Source organism: Schistocerca americana, chromosome 6, assembly GCF_021461395.2.
Source record: "Schistocerca americana isolate TAMUIC-IGC-003095 chromosome 6, iqSchAmer2.1, whole genome shotgun sequence".
NCBI classification, from domain to species: domain Eukaryota; kingdom Metazoa; phylum Arthropoda; class Insecta; order Orthoptera; family Acrididae; genus Schistocerca; species Schistocerca americana.
In genome coordinates, this window is record NC_060124.1 from 557,832,862 (window position 1) to 557,852,120 (window position 19,259).

Consider the following 19,259-nt stretch of genomic DNA (forward strand, 5'->3'; position numbering starts at 1 on the left):
CGGGTTTCGAACCGCAGCCAACCAGCCCCTTTGGTTACCTCGAGAAGTCGCTACCTACTACGCCACAATTACAATTACAACTATGTTCCCTCTATTTAGTACATCATGTTTTTCAACAAACGTCAAAGCTCATTTTTCTCTGTAAAGTTGTAAAAAACTTTAAGAACTACTTGTTTCTAGCGTTTAACGGTATTCCGGGCACGTGTTTCACTACGAAACAGGAAGCATTTCCGCCGTACCTGCGTATGAACAGTGAGACAATCAGAGCAGAAGTAGTGCTTACAGAGACTGTGACTCTACACGATTTTTGAACCAAAAATTACGTAGCCAAAGTACCGGGTGATCAAAAAGTCAGTATAAATTTGAGAAGTAAATAAATCACGGAGTAATGTAGATAGAGAGGTACAAATTGACACACATGCTTGGAATGACATGGGGTTTTATTACAACCAAAAAAATACACAAGTTCAAAACATGTCCGACAGATGGCGCTTCATCTGATCAGAATACCAATAATTAGCATAACAAAGTAAGACAAAGCAAAGATGTTCTTTACGGGAAATGCTCAATACGTCCACCATCATTCCTCAACAATAGCTGTAGTCGAGGAATAATGTTGTGAACAGTAAAGCATGTCCGTAGTTATGGTGAGGCATTGGCGTCGGATGTTGTCTTTCAGCATCCGAAGAGATGTCGGTCGATCACGATACACTTGCAACTTCAGGCAACCCCAAAGCCAATAATCGCACGGACTGAGGTCTGGGGACCCGGGAGGCCAAGCATGACGAAAGTGGCGGCTGAGCACACGATCATCACCAAACGACGCGCGCAAGAGATCTTTCACGCGTCTAGCAATACTTTGTCTTTTTTTATTGGTTCTAATAAAACCCCATGTCATTCTAAGCATGTGTGTCAATTTTTACCTCTCTATCTACATTATTCCGTGGTTTATTAAGTTTTCAAATTTATACTGACTTTTTGATCACCCGGTATGATTAAGAAAAACGTTTATGGCTGTCTTAAAGTTTCATTTACAGTGACACAGTAATAAAACGTCTAATACATAAGTTGGACCTACTTTCAAGGGCGGAACACCATCAGTGACAGAGAGCTACGGCTGCCTGACCAATCACTGCGTTTGTGTTTGTTTACATCAGGTTTATTCTTATGATGAACACAGTACAGGAAATGGGACCCAAAGCCAACCCGCCGTGACAGCTTTGATGTTACCGCCAACACACCGAACTGCAACCAAGGCCAACCGTTTCGTTGGCTCCCATTTACAGCCCGCATACACTAATCAAATCTCGGCCAACGAAATCATTGGTCGTCGTTCACTGGCTTTCATTGGCCTAATATGTACGTTCGTTTAGACTGTGTTTGTCAATTTGGCACCATTAAGAACCATGTGCTAAGTTCCATCTACAAAGAGTCGGTGAGCTCGTATTTCGTTCGGTAGACGGCAGTGCGGATCCGTACCGAATTCCTTCCGGAAGCAAAACGGGAGTCGGCAGCGAGCAACCACTGTGCGGCAGCTCGCCGGCCCGCCGCCCAGTCGCCTCGCCCATTCATCGCTTGCCGCCCATTCTGGCCGGCCGGCTGCGTAATCACCCACGGGGCGACGCGCGCCGTATTTTTAAACCGGGCCCCCAGGCGCGTTATGCAAGCGGAAGCCGTGCCGGTACACTCGCCGGCGTCACGCGGGTTTACGTGACGCGCCAGACCTCCGCAGCTGTCGCCAGAAATACCGGCTGCGTCGCTGGCAATAGCTCGAAGCACCCAGTCCACCGCGTGACTGCACACGTCAGCGGCCGAAGAATACGTTACGACTGCGGTTCGATAAGAGCGCGCCAGGGGGAGCCGGCCGCATTGTTCATGTCTCCTTTCCGTCTCTAGAAAAGATACATCCTTACAAATTTCATAAATGAAATAAAGATATGTCTCTACATCTCCTGACCCTCCGAAATTTTGACAGTGACATAAGATAATGACTGGACACGGGGGATATTTGGAAACCTCTGAGCGTCGGAGTAAAATAAATAAGTTATGCATATGGTGTGTTTGAAAATAAAAAATGTGCCATATTCGCCCTTCTGCATCTACATGTATACTCCGTGAGCCCCTGATGGCTTGCGGCTGAGGGTACCTTGTATACAACCACAGTCTAACATATACAACATGCTTAAATATGAAGTGTCACTACCCAGGAGGTATGAGGCAGGCGAAATACCCTCAGACTTCAAGAAGAATATAATGATTCCAATTCCAAAGCAAGCAGGTGCTGACAGCTGTGGGAATTACCGAACTACCATTTTAATAAGTCACGGTTGAAAAACTAGTAGAAGCCAACTTCGAGGAAGATCAGTTTGGATCCCTTAGAACTGTTCGAACAAGCGAGGAAATACTGACCCTACGACGTATCTTAGAAGCTAGGTTAAGGAAAGGTAAACCTACGTTTATAGCATTTGTAGACTTAGAGAAGGCTTTTGACGGTTTTGACTGGAATACTCTCTTTCAAATTCTGAAGGTGTCAGGAAAAAAAATACGAGGAACGAAAGGCTATTTACATGTGTACTGAAAGCAGATAGCAGTTATAAGAGTCGAGGGGCGCGAAAGGGAAGCAGTGGTTGAGAAGTGAGTGAGACAGAGTTGTAGCCTGTCCTCGATGTTATTCAAATCTGTGAATTCTTAAGGGAGCAAACTGCTGATGTCATCGGTCCCTAGACTTACACACTTCTTAAAGTAACTTATGCTAAGAACAACACACACACCCATACCCGAGGGAGGACTCGAACCTCCGGCGGGAGGGGCCCCGCAGTCCGTGACATGGCGCCTCAAACCACGCGGCCACTCCGCGCGGCTATTTTGTTCAATCTGTGTATTGAGCAAGCAGTAAAGGAAACAAAAGAAAAATTTGAAGTAGGAATTAAAATCGTGGGAGAAGAACCCTGAGGTGTGCCGATGACATTGTAATTCGGTGAGAGACAGCAAAGGACTTGGAAGAACAGTTCAACGGAATGGATAGTGTCTTCAGTTGAACGGAATGGACAGCGTCTTGAAAGGATATAAGATGAATATAAACAAAAGCGAAACGAGGGTAGTGGAATGTAGTCGAAGTAAATCAGGTGATGCTGGGGAATTAGATTAGGAAATAAAACACTTAAAGAAGTAGATGAGTTTTGTTATTTGGGCAGCAAAATAACTAATGATGGTCGAAGTAGAGAGGATATAAAATGTAAACTGGCAATGGGAAGAAAGGCGTTTCTGAGGAAGAGTAATTTGCTATCATCGAGTATAGATTTAAGTGTCAGGAAGTCTTTTCTGAAAGTATTTTTATGGAGTGTAGCTACGATGGAAGTGAAACATGGACGATGAACAGTTTAGACAAGAAGAGATTAGCAGCTTTTCAAATGTGATCCTACAGAAGAATGCTGAAGATTAGATGGGTAAATCACGTAACTAAGGAGGAGATAATGAACAGAATTAAAGAGGAATTTGTGGCGCAACTTGACTAGAAGAAGGGATCGGTAGTAGGACACGTTCTGAGCATCAAACTATCATCAATTTAGTATTGGAGGGAAGTGTGGAGGCTAAAAGTCGTACGGCGAGGCCAAGAGATGAGTACACTAAGCAGATACATAAAGATGTAAGTTGCAGTAGTTACTCGGAGATGAAGAGGCTTGCACAGGATAAAGGAGATGGAGAACTGCATCGAACCAGTCTTTCGGCTGAAGACCACAATAACAACAACAACTCAGGAGGTAGTATTGGTCAAAACTAGAAAAAAATTTCTGTTATGCTACGTACAGAAAAAAAACGTTGAGATATGGACCGTATTAGCCGAGATCACGCAGTCTTTCAAATACACCCGCCGTCCTTCGGACTGCGTTACGTGCATTGGTCACACGCTGTGTAACGTCCGCGCAGTGTCGGTGGGTTGGTGATATACCAATGCGCAGTGTTCCTGTGATCACGATGTTTGGGTGTACAACACGCATAAGCAAAAAGGCACCGCAGATACCTTGAGAAAAAAATCTGCGCTTCAGAAATTTGCGTATCATTGACCGACTCTGTTATAAAGGCGTCTCTAGCATACCGGCTACAAGTAACGTGAGATACATCATCCAGACTCTATAAACACAGTCTCTTTACCCACAATCAAAATATACATTGCATAACTTGTTTATTAGTATGTAACTTATACACAGCGTAACAAGAGAGAAAGAAGTTCCCGAGAACGTAAGAGTAAGCTACAGAGTAAAACGATGGCCGTGACCAGTACAAGATGGACACGTAACAGTACAGGCCAAACACAGAATCGTCACCAAAAGTAAATCCTTTCAGTGGACTTCCAAACTTCAACATAGAAATTCACAGGCAGCCATGAACTATACAAACAAAAGCTAGAACGAACGAAACGTTGCTGTCAAAGCATCAGCATCTCAAGTCCACTGAAGCTTTCGTCACACCAGTAGAGAAAGAGTCACTCTATCTCAGACACACAATCCATCATACAACACACCGCACTTTGAAAATAAGGACGATCTCATCACTGGATCCGTAATGTACACTCAATTCGCTACTGCAATAGGGAAATAAGTGGCCATGAATCTGAATTGTAAAACTAAAATTGTATTCTCCAACAGTTTATCGAACGTAACTTCTTCTACAATACAATAGCTGGCTGTACAATAGATGTAGACGTCCGTCGATCTAGCCGGAGATGTGGTTCCTCTCGGTCGGCTGGTACTTTGATCGGCGGTGCAGTACAGCGGCTTCGGTTATATCTTCTCGGTGACTCTGCTATAGCGGTTGTTATTAGCAGCGGGCGAAGAATGGTCTGCCTTCGACCGGCCGGGCCCATATAGTGAGCTGGAGCCAATAGAGACCCGGCGTAGGAATCCGTGGCCGGATATGTCGTGGCGACCTCTGCAAGGAAAGGTTCCTATTAATCGACTGGAATCTTCGGCGTGTTTACCTGATCTCTTCGCCTGTTTGGCTGTTGGTTTGTTTCCCTCATAGCGTGGCTGTTATGCGGTGCTGCCTGCCATTTAGGGAAACCCGATGGCAGACAGTACAAAAATGTACGCTGAATTCTCTTTTGCTGAAGCACTACACACAGTATCTTTCGAAACAGTTGTCATTACCTCGACAAACTCTAGTGCCTTGTTCCACCTCTTTCTCCAGCCATCAGCTGTTTATCAATAACGTACTTTGGCCTTACCCATACATCACAGCAGCTGAAGTAAAAAATTTGAATCTTTGGTTCAAATGGCTCTGAGCACTATGGGACTTAACTTCTGAGGTCATTAGTCCCCTAGAACTTAGAACTGGTTAAGCCTAGCTAACCTAAGGACATCACACACATCCATGCCCGAGGCAGGATTCGAACCTGCGACCATAGCGGTCTCGCGGTTCCAGATTGCAGCGCCTAGAACCGCACGGCCACTTCGGTCGGCATTTGAATCTTTATGGAGTTTCATTGCCAAGTGGGGTGTTTTGCCCTTAATACATTTCTGTGCTTAATAGATTAACTATGCTTATAAGCAATCTATGAAATCATCCTCAATCAAGTGGAGCGAAACAAGTTTCAGTAACATCTCAGCAAATTACATCCACAAAATCATCGTAAATGGCCTCTCCGCTAAATACTTCCACAAAATAATCTCAAATAACCTCTACAACATATCGAGAATTTTAGGGCCCTCGATATTAATGAAAAACTTCAATATCGCTTTCTGAGGCAAGGCGAAGCGCAAAATGAACTTCCGCACTACTTGTGCAGTCCTAAAGCATCGACTACACACTGACCAGCGCAGCGCCGCGAAACGATATCAAGAAGGCCCTGGCCCGCGCGCCAATGGAGAGAGCGGGCAGCACCACACCTCCAGGAAGACAGAGTTCAGTGCCCCCTGTCGGCACTGATTTAGCCAGCCGCCCATCGTTGGTAGGCCCAGATCGGTCACAGACCTAAAGAGTAGGATTACTGACGAGGGAACCTCCCCATCGCACCCCCCTCAGATTTAGTTATAAGTTGGCACAGTGGATAGGCCTTGAAAAATTGAACACAGATCAATCGAGAAAACAGGAAGAAGTTGTGTAGAACTGTGAAAAAATAAGCAAAATATACAAACTGAGTAGTTCAAGGGAAGATAAACAACAATAAGGACAATAGGAGCGCAGGAGCGCCGTGGTCTCGTGGTAACGTGAGCAGCTGCGGAGCGGAAGGTCCTAGGTTCAAATCTTCCATCGAGTGTAAACTTTAATTTTTTATTTTCAGTTTATGTGACAAACTCTTATGTTTTCATCACTTTTTTGGGAGTGATTATCACATCCACAAGAAAACCTAAATCGGGCAAGGTAGAAGAATCTTTTACCCATTCGCCAAGTGTATAAGTTAGGTGTGTCGACAACATATTCCTGTCATGTGACGCGCATGTCGTCACCAGTGTCGTATAGAATATATCAGATGTTTTCCTGTGGAGGAATTGGTTGAACTATGACCTTACGATCAAATGTTTTCTGTTCCCATTGGAGAGGCACGTCCTTTCGTCTACTAATCGCACGGTTTTGCAGTGCGGTCGCAAAACACAGACACTAAACTTATTACAGTGAACAGAGATGTCAATGAACGAACGGACAGATAATAATTATGCAAAAATAAAGAAAGTAAAATTTTCAGTCGAGGGAAGACTTGAACCAAGGATCTCTCGTGCAGCAGCTGCTCACGCTACCACGGGACCACCGCGCTTCTAAGCACACTTTTTCCATGATGTTGCTTATGTGGCCCATGGACTACTTAGTTTGTATATTTTGCTTATTTTTTCACAGTTCCACGCAACTTCTTTCTGTTTTCTCAATTGATCTGTGTTCAGTTTATCAAGGCCTATCCACTGTGCCAACTTATAACTAAATCTGAGGGAGGTTCCCTTGTGAGTAATAGGAAGACGATATGTAGTCTGCGTTCTGCAAGTAGTAACAGTGTGTCAACGTAGTTGCACATGAGGCACAGGCACAATAAGTTACGTTTATTTTCTTTTTAGAAACAAACTTTCCTGCTAATTAGAAAGTGTTTTGTACAGATGATTTTGGATTTCTGTCACCGGCCATCGTAACTTCTATTCTTCAGTGTTTGTGTTCTTACTGACTCTCACAGTAGCCGACACAACACTACTATTGCCCAATCTAATTACGAACTACTACACTCAAGCTCATAAATTAAGGATAATTGCAGAATGTGGTGCCACACACGCTAATAGCATAGGCACGTAGGGAACACACACGACACAGACCTGTAAGTCCACGGTATTGGTGATAAGTTGAGAAAACTGTCCCGAAACACATGTGCTACAAAACGCCACTGATTCCTGCGCATGAACCCCGATATCGATATGGGATATGGTCACCACGCACACGTACACAGGCCGCACAACGGGTTGGCACACTCTGGATCAGGGGGGCGAACAGCTGCTGGGGTATAGCCTCCCATTCTTGTACCAGTGCCTGTCGGAGCTCCTGAAGTGTCGTAGGGGTTTGAAGATGTGCAGCGATACGTCGACCGAGAGCATCCTAGACGTGCTCGATGGGGTTTAGGTCTGGAGAACAGGCAAGCCACTCCATTCGCCCGATATCTTCTGTTTCAAGGTACTCCTCCACGATGGCAGCTCGGTGCGGCCGTGGTTTATCAACTATCAGGAGGAAGGTGGCACCCGCTGCACCCCTGAAAAGGCGGACATACTGGTTCAAAACGACATCTCGAAACACCTGACCTCTTACAGTTCCTCTGTAAAAGACTTGTAGTGGTGTATGTGCACCAGTCATAATCCCACTCCAAACCATCAGACCACGACCTCCATACAGGATCCTCTCAAGGACATTAAGGGGTTGGTATCTGGTTCCTGGCTCACGCCAGATGAAAACCCGGCGAGAATCAATGTTCAGACTATACCTCGACTCGAACATAACCTCGGACCAATGTTCCAATGACCATGTACTGTGTTCTTGACACCAAGCTTTACGGGCTCTCCTGTGACTAGGAGTCAGTGGAATCCACCTTGCAGTTCCCTGGGCGAATAAACCATGTCTGTTCAGTCGTCTGCAGACTGTGTGTCTGGAGACAACTGTTCCAGTGGCTGCGGTAAGGTCCCAAGCAAGGTTACTTTTAGTACTCCGTGGTCATTTGTGGGCACTGATGGTGAGATAACGGTCTTCTTGTGGTGTTGTACACTGTGGACGTCCAGTACTGTAGGGCCTGGACACGTTTCCTGTCTGCTGGCATCGTTGCCGTGCTCTTGAGATCATACTTTGTGGCACACAGAGAGCCCGTGCTGCGACATGTTGTGTTTGACCAGCCTCCAGTCGCCCAAGTATTCTACTGCTCATAACGTCATCAACATGTGTTCTTTGAGCCATTTTGAACACACAGCCACCATTAGCACGTCTGAAAACGTCTTCACACTTACTCGCTGCACCGTACTCTGACATGCACCAACACACCTCTGCGTATGTGCACTGCTGCCAGCGCCAACGTGCGATGACCGCAGGTCAAATTTACTGCATGGTCATACCCCGAGGTGATTTAAATCAGCAAACCGCCCACCAGAGCGCTGTTTCGCCATGTATCAGCATTATCCTTAATTTATGAGCATGAGTGTAGAAGAGCATCTTTCTCTGGCAGTTTCCATTAGTGGGAACCCACAGATCATTATTAAGTCTCCTACTATGCCTTGAAACGGCATGAATCAACCAATGTCACACTGTTCTTCCTCTTCGTTGAAGGGAATACTCAGCCACACACTCTACCACTTAGTCCAACGATAAACAGAATTTCATGTTGCAGCTCATCACTACAGTTTGGGGAAACCACTTTTCATTGTAATTAAACGTCACTGGGAACAGTGTTTACATCAAATCTAATTCGCAATTGTTCCTTTCCCTTGAACAATTTGTGACTCGAACCACTATATTTTCTTACCTTCAACAAACATTTGTAAGCTCTGTGTCTCAAAACGCAGCTATTCTAACGCACTTTTACTACGGGGTGTTCAAAAAGTCTCTCCACAGTGCAGTATGATTGTTAGCCGGGTGTGCCGTATGATTGTTCGTCTGCCTGGGTTACTTCCCTTCAAGTGGACTTTCCCAGCCTTCCACTGTTTCGGTTATCTCAGCCAGCGTCAGTAGTATCGTTGGTGTGTGTCGTTACGTGTTGACGTGAACGTTTAAGTTTAGTTCCTTTGTTTGTTTGTTTCGTTTTTGTCACTATTTTAATAGTAACCATTGAAGAACGTGTGTTTTTAGTCGAACAAGTGTTCGAAGTTGGCGGTAAATACGTAGTTTTAGTTTCGTCGAACATTCAATTCAGTTTTTTCGGATACAACACTCCCACATCGCGATACTGTGCGAGATTTGACTAACAAATTTCGAAGTACGGGTTCAGTGACAGAAGCACCGAGAAGTGGTCGTCCTAGAGTTTTGTCTGAAGATAAACTACTCGATATTTCCGATAAAATGTCCATGAGTCCGAACAAGTCAGTAAGAAAACTCGCCCAGGAAATCGATGTTAGTGTCGGAACGGCTCACACAGCTGAAAGGGAAAAATTAGAACTTTTCCCATACAAAGTGAAAGCCGTGCAAGAACTGAAAAATACTGATAATGGCAAGAGACCGCATTTTTGTCAATGGTTCAAAAATTACGTTCAACAAAATGGAAGGGATATTCTTAATGAAACGTTTTCCACTGATGAGGCGTGGTTTCATTTATCCAGGTACATGAACTCGGAAAATTCTCTTATGTGGAGTACTGTAAATCCATTGTGTATTCAACAACAGGGGGGGACACTTCCAACATTTAATGTGAAAACTTGTAAGTAAAAATGAATGTTCAATAAATTAATAACTTGTATTTCACTGAGTTTCATTTCGGTATATTCACTGCGGCGTACGGCACACGCGGCTAACAACCATACGGCACTGCGGAGAGACTTTTTGAACATCCCGTACAAGCATACTAACAGTGTTGAGCCGCATCCTCACTCTCTGATAGCATTTGTCTGTTTTTGTACATACCTCTACCTCTGTCACAGCAAACATACTACCAGAAACGAACACTTGCCGGCCGGTGTGACCGAGCGGTTCTTCAGTCTGGAACCGCGCGACCACTACGGTCGCAGGTCCGAATCCTGCCCCGGGCATGGATGTATTTGATATCCTTAGGTTAGTTCTGTTTAAGTAGTTCTAAGTTCTAGGGGACTGATGACCTCAGAAACCTACCCCTACCGCCTACGATGTAGATAACATGTCTCTGTCCATACATGCTCCTTACCTTCATGCAATTGTTTCTGGGCTTTAAAACATCTACCTCCAGCAAGAGAAAAAATTAGAAAACTACACACACTTCCGTCATATCTTCCGCTTTTGAAGCGTCTTGATCGCCACTGTGGGGTCTTACACCATACAAATCAAAGGAGAGAGCGTTGGTTGTTGTCCAGTATCCTCTCTCTACCTCACAGCTGCACACATATACTAGCAGGGTTCTTTATTTATATGAACAGGAAGCTAATTATCTTTAACAGAGTCCATATGTTGTGGTACCAGCTCTTCCGTAATGGTCCTCCTGCATAAAATATCGGTATTCTAGCTATTACGTAGTGTGGCTATGGGTAAAGTACAAGTCCCGCTATGTTCACTGATCTGGTCGCACAGTACTGATAGGTGCCAAACTAGAATGCGAGTGACAGTGACTTAATGCGTCAGAGACTGAGTGACTGAACTAATGACGGAGTTAGTGACTGAGAGACCAATCCCTCTGGTTGGTGGCGGCGATCTAAATATTTGCGGTCAAGAGGGCGTTGGCGGTTTGTTTGCTTGTGAGACTGTCTTTGGCCTCTCTCCTGATAGGCTAGCTTGATCCAGCGCCTCCTACCGATCTTCTTGCTACTTCTTTGCCGACCCATGTACTGGCGACAGCTTACACCAGCACACCTTTCGCGCTCTAAATTATTGTCACGAACTAGTCAGTTCTGTGTACATGTCATCATGTTATTCACAGAGCCTACGCCTGACTTTCTACTTAGTGTCACGTTTGCTTCTCCTGTTTCTGAACCTCTCACACCTTGGATATGACGCCTTTTTATGACGGCAGCGGTCGGTCTTGCAGGAACAGCATCTACGCATCTTTCACGAGCCCGATGCCTTGTATTTCCGCTCCCAGTCGTTTGTCGTCTTTTTCTGAAGATCGCAAAAACAGCGTTCAAGTCACAAGAATGTTTTGATATCAAACATGGGTGGAGCCCAAACTCGAATATGTGGCTTCAGGCCGTCCAACAACGTTCCATGTTTCGCAAGTTGTTGTAGCCGTCTGCGGCCAGAGCATCGAAAATTTCGGTATAACTGCTTCGGATTTCGTACGTCCGCGCCACTGTTTTCCGCAGTGTCGTAACACATTTTCGACGTTTCAGAGTGGCCGCACTTTGTCCGGCTTCGCAGACGTCTCCTTGCACACCTCCTCCTGCGAAGGTTCCTCTCGCACTTTGTCTTCCACCCCTGTTACGCTCGTTGGGGACCACCTCGCCTGCCTTAAGCTCATTCGGAGCAGTTGCGGAGTCCCGGCTTTCGCTAACAACAAGCTCACGTGCACTGTCCATACTTACGGGCTGAGTGTCCTTCGACACTTCGAAGATTACTACCGAGTTGTTAACGAACTTCGCCCGTCAGCTGCTCTGCCTATCGCAGTGTTGCAACGCCCGTCTGGTGTTTCATGCACGCTATACGTTGTCCATTCGCCGGCCGCGGTGGCCGTGCGGTTCTAGGCGCTGCAGTCCGGAACCGCGAGGTTGCTACGGTCGCAGGTTCGAATCCCGCCTGGGGCATGGATGTGTGTGATGTCCTTAGGTTACTTAGGTTTAAGTAGTTCTAAGTTCTAGGGGACTGATGACCTAAGCTATTAAGTCCCATAGTGCTCAGAGCCATGTGAACCATTTGAGCCTTTGTCCGTTCGGCTCCGCTACAGGCAGGATACATTTGATAGTCCCTTGTTGTTCCCCATAAACGTCCGTAAAAACTTCTCTGATCATATTGCAGTCAGTACTCGCCACCTGCGATCTCGTTGCCAGTTTATTTTCGATTGCCCACTTGCAGCCCACAAGGTATTCTGACAACTCCCGTTGTTTTCCTTCAACCCTATCAAATGTCGCATCGGTCTTGTCCTTATTTTTAGAGAACGCACTAAACTCCTCACTTACGTTGGTCATTTCTTGATGCGTAGATCCTGCAACGACACTAGTCTCGTCAAGCTTTCTTTTCTTGTGCATGTTGTACTGCAGTAAGGGTTTACATTCTGCTCATAGAATTTCTGCAAAAGTAACGCAAATATTCTGTTCATCGACGTAGTGACCGTATATTTTCCGTTCCAGACATACAATCTCATTCATGAATGTGACACAATTCTGTCGGTCGCCCGCCTCCGCTGTAATGCACACTTTTTCGCTATTGCCTATATCAGGGCGCAGGCTCCCGCTTACATCGGCCAGCACTTCGTTTGCCCTGGAGCTTCCGAATTCAGTGTTATTGCTATTTTCGGCCTCTCAGAACACAATGCTCGGTTCACCCACGGCTAACAGCGCCTCGTTCTTGTTCAAAATTTTCACCTTAAATCTTATAGTACTATCCATCTCTGCTATGGTCTGTACACAACTTACGATTATTTGTTAACTACAAGAAAAAGAGAGGTAAACGTCTATTATTATTAGAAGTTAATCTGAACACTTATTGATTATTTTTCACACAACACAAACACTTTTGACCAATTAAGAATCCCCAAAAGAACATGTGAAATCCAGAATGAGATTTTCACTCTGCAGCGGAGTGTGCACTGATATGAAACTTCCTGGCAGATTAAAACTGTGGGCCGGACCGAAACTCGAACTCGGTCCCGAGTTCGAGTCTCGGTCCGGCACACAGTTTTAATCTCCCAGGAAGTTTCAACACGTGAAATGTCGGTCACCGTACTGTTACTCGACACCGAACTGACGGGCACAATCAGAAAGTGCTCTCTGGAAGTAATTTACGTATGATAAATCATCCTAATATCCGACTGCTTCACAAAAGGTTCCCATAAAGTCGACATCCTCGGCAGAAGTCGCTAATGGAAGCTTACTGTTAGGTCTTTATCACATATCCCGGTGGGAAAACTAACAGAAGACGTGTAAATTATCTACCTCCAAATCTTATGCTATGCTCATGTGTCTTCCATATGAAATAGCGAATTTACTCATGGTACTTTACTTGCCCTATGCGTCTAACTACTTTCAGGAGTCAAATTAATAATCATATTAACTAATTAAATAATATTGAACCTGAACTTGTTGAGGTACTCATGTACTACCACAATAAAATAAAAACAGAGGATAGTAGAGGGAGTATGAATGAGAACAGTGGCTTATTTAAGTTTACAAAAATTGACAAGTTTTATTCAACCTTTAGTAACTATATGAAGATGGCATCTGCCATCTTCATATCGTTAAAGGCTAACTGGCTGATGACCTTCTTCAGTGTGGATGCACACGATTTGCCTGAACTCTTACGGGAATCGGTGGAATGTCTGCAGTGAGTAATGAGTGTAATGGCAGGGGCACTACGAATGTAGTGTGTGGACTATAAGTTAAGAATGTGGGTCTCACGGGGAGCCTGCCACCGATAAATCCCTGCAGTCGCTCTATCCTCTGTGTCCTCGGTGGCTCAGATAGAGCGTCTACCTTGTAAGCAGGAGATCCCGGGTTCGAGTCCCGGTCGCGGCACACATGTTGATGTATATCAACGCCCTCAGCAGCTATTGGTATTGATTTAATTGTAATTTCATTTAGTAACTTCGGCTTTCTGGAGAACCAGCTGATAAACCTTACACAGAAAACACAAACACAAATCAGTTAAGGTATGGTGTTTGAAAGGCAAAGTATAAATTGGGGTGGAATTTATACAAATTCTGCGTTGAATAAATGTCTTTTACAACACAACCTGACTTTGTGTTCATGAATCCACTGTGAGGCCCACCTCTGTTCAGATGGAAGTAACTACGACCAGCTACATCAGTAGCTATGGTACGCAGGAGAACATGGAGCTGCGAATATCGTTTAACAATCCGACACCGGTGCAGCAGCTCTTTGCCCTCTCGCTTTGATTCAGGCGGCAGCAGAAAACGGCGCGCTGTGCGCGACCAGCAGTCGCTGCATCAGCCGTAATTATTCTGACGCGTACATGAATGAGTGGAAACTACGTTGTCTGATTATCAGTATGCGGGAAATTTCCCTATCAGAGCCCTGAAATGCCGGTAGCTTTCAGTGCACCCGTTCGCTGGACCTGGCCTAACCAATCTGGTGCACAGGCACGACGGTGCACGCTGGAGTTGTCAAACGTCAGAGCGCCAATTCAGGACGAAGAAGTTCACTCTCGTGACACACGATATGTCCGACATGATATCCAGTTCCACATTCGGTACAGTTGGGAAGTGCCACAGGCTCTTAGTCCAACACAAGATACAGACCACCAGTCTCACCTACTATGGAAAGACCTGACGTTCTCCACCAGGGGAGGATCAGAAGACGAAGTCCCCAGAGAATCATCACCATTTTCCACCAAGTCTCGATATGGGAGTTGCACGAACTGATCGAACTATCCTCTACTCATTGAATCTTCCCTGTGAACTGTTCTACTGGCCTGGTAGCCAATCTAGACACAGCACCAGGGTTTCCACACTGCGGGAGCAATCTTCTACTTTGCATATTCTGAGAGAAGTCAATCTCTCTCGTCTGAAGAAAGAAGACTTTAGACTATAGAAACGTTCTTCTTATGGTACGCATGACCATTTTTCGGCAAAAAAAGCATCTGCGTGGACAGGAAGGCCTTTGACACTGTACCACACAAGCGGCTCGTAGTGAAATTGCTTGCTTATGGAAATCGTCTCAGTTATGAGACTGGATTTGTGATTTTCTGTCAGAGAGGTCACAGTTCGTAGTAATTCCCATCGAGTAAAACAGAAGTGATTTCAGGCGTTCCCCAAGGTAGTGTTATAGGCCCTTTGCTGTTCCTTATCTATATAAACGATTATGGAGACAATCTGAGCAGCCGTCTTCGGTTGTTTGCAGATGACGCTGTCGGTTATCGACTAATAAAGTCATCATAAGATCAAAACAAACTTCAAAACGATTTAGGAAAGATATCTGAATGGTGCGAAAAGAGGCAGTTAACCCTAAATAACAAAAAGTGTGATGTCATCCACATGAGTGCTGAAAGGAACTCAAACTTCGATTACATGGTAAATCGGTCTAACCTAAAAGCCATAAATTCAACTAAATACCTAGGTATTACAATTACGAACAAATTAAGTTGGAAGGAACACACAGAAAATGTTGTGGGGACGGCTATCGAAAGACTGCGTTTTATTGGCAGGACACTTAGAAAATACAACTGACCTAATAAGGAGACTGCCTACACTACGCTTGTCCGTCCTCTTTTAAAATACTGCTGCATGGTGTGGGAACCTTACCAGATAGGACTGACAGAGTACATCGAAAAAGTTCAAAGAAAGGCAGCACGTTTAGTATTATCGCGAAATATGGGAGAGAGTGTCACAGAAATGATACAGGATTTGGCCTGCAAATCATTAAAAGGAATGCGTTTTTCGTTACCACGAAATCTTCTCACGAAATTCCAATCAACAACTTTGTCCTCCGAATGCGAAAATATTTTTTGACACCGACCTACATAGGGAGAAACGATCACCACGATAAACTAAGGGAAATCAGAGCTCGTACGGAAAGATATAGGTGTTCATTCTTTCCGCGCGCTATACAAGATTGGAATAATAGACAATTGTGAAGGTGGTTCGATGAACCCTCTGCCAGGCACTTGAATGTGATTTTCAGAGTATACATGTAGATGTAGACTCTCTTTTACAGTGTGATCTAATCTTTTCAGGCTGACCATTTCCAATTTATGAAAGAAGGCTGTTAGGCTTCCCAGACAGTTGTGCCCATGAAATATATGTTTTTGCCGCACACTAGAAGAACGTGGCGACTTCATGGCGTGAAGGGGAGGGAATTAGTCTTACCTCTACTAGACATGTACACTTGACAGCAAAAAAAGTGGGTCACTGCTGAATACAACCAACATAACGTAGCTGTGTTGCAGGTCCTCTAAACACCAAAACCCCATGGGGTACAGTCGTTAGACTACACACAATGGGTACCGCAAGAAACCACTAAGGGACCAAAGGTCTTTATGGCAGTCAGTCTAAATGTCAACTAATATCGTCATACAAAACATATTAGAAAACACGTTGTTAGCGATGAGACACCCCATAACACTCATAAACTAACCTTATTTACATCAAGTGACATTCCAAAAGTTCTGAGAAAACGGATTATTTTACATATATCGTACAGTAATCCTTAGTCAAAATTAAATGCTTGAGACAATATATGGAGTTACAAAGCTGTACGGCAATTGGAAAAAAGGTTTTCGCTCTCTAAAAGGTTTTCCAACCACGTGCTGAAGATCACTCAGCGGCGAGTGGGTCTGGAAACTGGATATTGGACGAACCAGTAGAAAAACGCGATTAATGGCAACAAGTGCTCTAAGGAAATCTCAACATTCACAGCGAATCATCAGTAATATCATTGTTCTCGTAACACATCAACAGCTATGTGTACACAAATTTGAACTTTAAATGACATGACCAACGTCGTCGTTCTGGACCTGGATTCAAACCCAGCACCTATAGCCATTGCTAACTAAGGTAAGCTTTGTTTGTGCCCTATTGAGACCGGATCACTAGGCATAAAGACACGTGAAGTATAGACATTTGCAGCAGTATCAGTTATCAATTCAGATCCTGAAAATTAATGACGAATATTGTTTGTACTGAACTGGGAATCCTGTCATAACAGTTACCGTCCTGGGAACTACCCCCAACGACGTTTGATATGGTCTCATTCACAAGGAACAAGGTATGCTCATGTTTAAAATTGAACTGCCATCATATAAAGCTTGTGGCAGGTATGCGAACCAGCACCTCATCGGATTGTTAACGAAGTACAGTCATGGTCAAAAGTATCCGAACGACCTGGATTGCATTTCGCCTGATTTCCATGCAAACCCACATAACGCAGCTGTCTAGCAGGTCCTCTAATCGCTCCTTAATACGGTCGTTTGACTATTGAAAATGGTTCCAACAAGTCACCACTAAAATCACTGCTCTGTATCGCAATAACTCAGGATGTAAAGTAATACCACGATACTAAAATATCAGGGAACACCTCATCACAGATAAGACTGTCCTTACGGCTTGTAAACTCGCATTTATTGCAATAACTGACATACCTGGAATGTTAGCAATATCATTATTACGTCACATAGGTAATGCACGTACTAAGTTCGTCGTATTCGTGATTTCCTCTTCAAAATAACATACCCTACTTATTATATAGCACAAAATGACATTAAAAATTTAAGTTATTCACGAGCAGCTAGTTGGAATGACATGACGACCCGTCTCGTTCTGCATATGGATTCAAACCCAGGTCATGCAGACTAAGCAAAGTCTTCGTGACTGACAGAAACTAACAGTCATTCCTGACTAGGCATACAGAGAGTGATATACCTCGATTTTAGACAGTATCAGTTAGCAAATATCAACTTTAAATTACATAACGTAAACATTGTTAAGGGACGCGAATTCCTACCCAGCAACTATTGTCCTTGATAACGAACTATGAGAGATGTTAACTACTGCTTCTTCACAAGTAACTTACTTGAAATGCAGTGAGGTAAAGCTTTGTGTTGGACTGGGATTCGAACCCAGAACCTAAACGGATTGTTATCGAAGCACAATCAACTTTGACATATCGGATTTTCTCGACAGTAGCTAGATGTATTAAACGAAATGACGAGACGAAAAATTAATTTTTCCCTTCCCAGGACTCCAACCCGGCACATATCGCTGTTATATTCTAGAGAGAAGTAACGTTAAGTATGGGTTTGTTACACCAGCAGCGACATGTGAAAATGTTAGAACTAGAAATACGTAATATGACAAAGTATTCAGTGCTGACTAGGAATCGAACCCCACACATATCGTTGTTGACTACACACAAAGAGACGTCAGCTACCGAATTTTCTCCACCAGCAGCTCGGAATAACATCCTTGAACTTACAGTGATCTCGCAAATAGTTCTGTCTCTCACTGGGAGTCAAAATCGTCAGATATCGTTAGTGTTGACAACGAATGAAAATGCATTAAAAATAAAAATTATTATCCACCAGCAGAGAGGTGTTCTCATGCTAGATCTTGAAAATACATAGTGAAAAGTTTAGTGCTGGGGCAGGATTCCAACCCCTTCATGCGCAATATGTGGAGATGTTGAGAAATCTGCAGTTTTGAACAAACAACAAATTGTATTCGAGCTGTATTGTCACGAAGGGATCAAATTCAGCGTTAAGGTCGGTCTGAGTTGCATTCCCAGTTCAGAACCAATTTTATCGACATACAGAAGCTCAAATTAAAGACGGAATAAGTGTCCTGTGACCATACACAGGGTTTGTTTCGTCACTAGAAATAAATAACCAGTATAAGAAAGGTTACTGGTGATAGAGTTTATACATCTCGCCACTCCTTACTTTATTGTGGTTCCACCTAACGTCTACTTGGTAGAGAAGGAATATCATGTTTAATGTGATTTTCAGACCACAATGCCATTATACCTTCTTCACTTGGCGTAGCCAGAAGAGAATAGAATCTGCCTCTCCCTATCAAAAAAACGTCGACAGAAGTTGGAATCGAACCGAGACCATCATTATATGAAACTATCATCAGTCCAACAGACCACCAACCCCACTTCTATACGACTCATTTCTCTATCATAACACCGTTTCGGCACACAAGATGAGCATTTTGACACACAAGCTCCCTGTAGTGGTTTGCAGCATGTTCAGTAAATTCATTTACTTGGTTGACCGAATCGTCATGAACTAGCTGCCTTGGCTACCCAGTGCATACATTCGACTCTATTCTGTAATCAGCGAAATAAAATAACGTAACTGCCACCTACACAGAACTGCCAGCAGTGTAGGATGCAGAAAATTAAATAGGAAGTGTTCCTTTCCATTTGAGCTACTCTATTGCGCTATCTGTTTGTTGAAACAATCGTGCAGTGCAAAAGAAATGCTGTAACTGTCTGTCTCTCAGAAGTCTAGATCCGGCCATATGC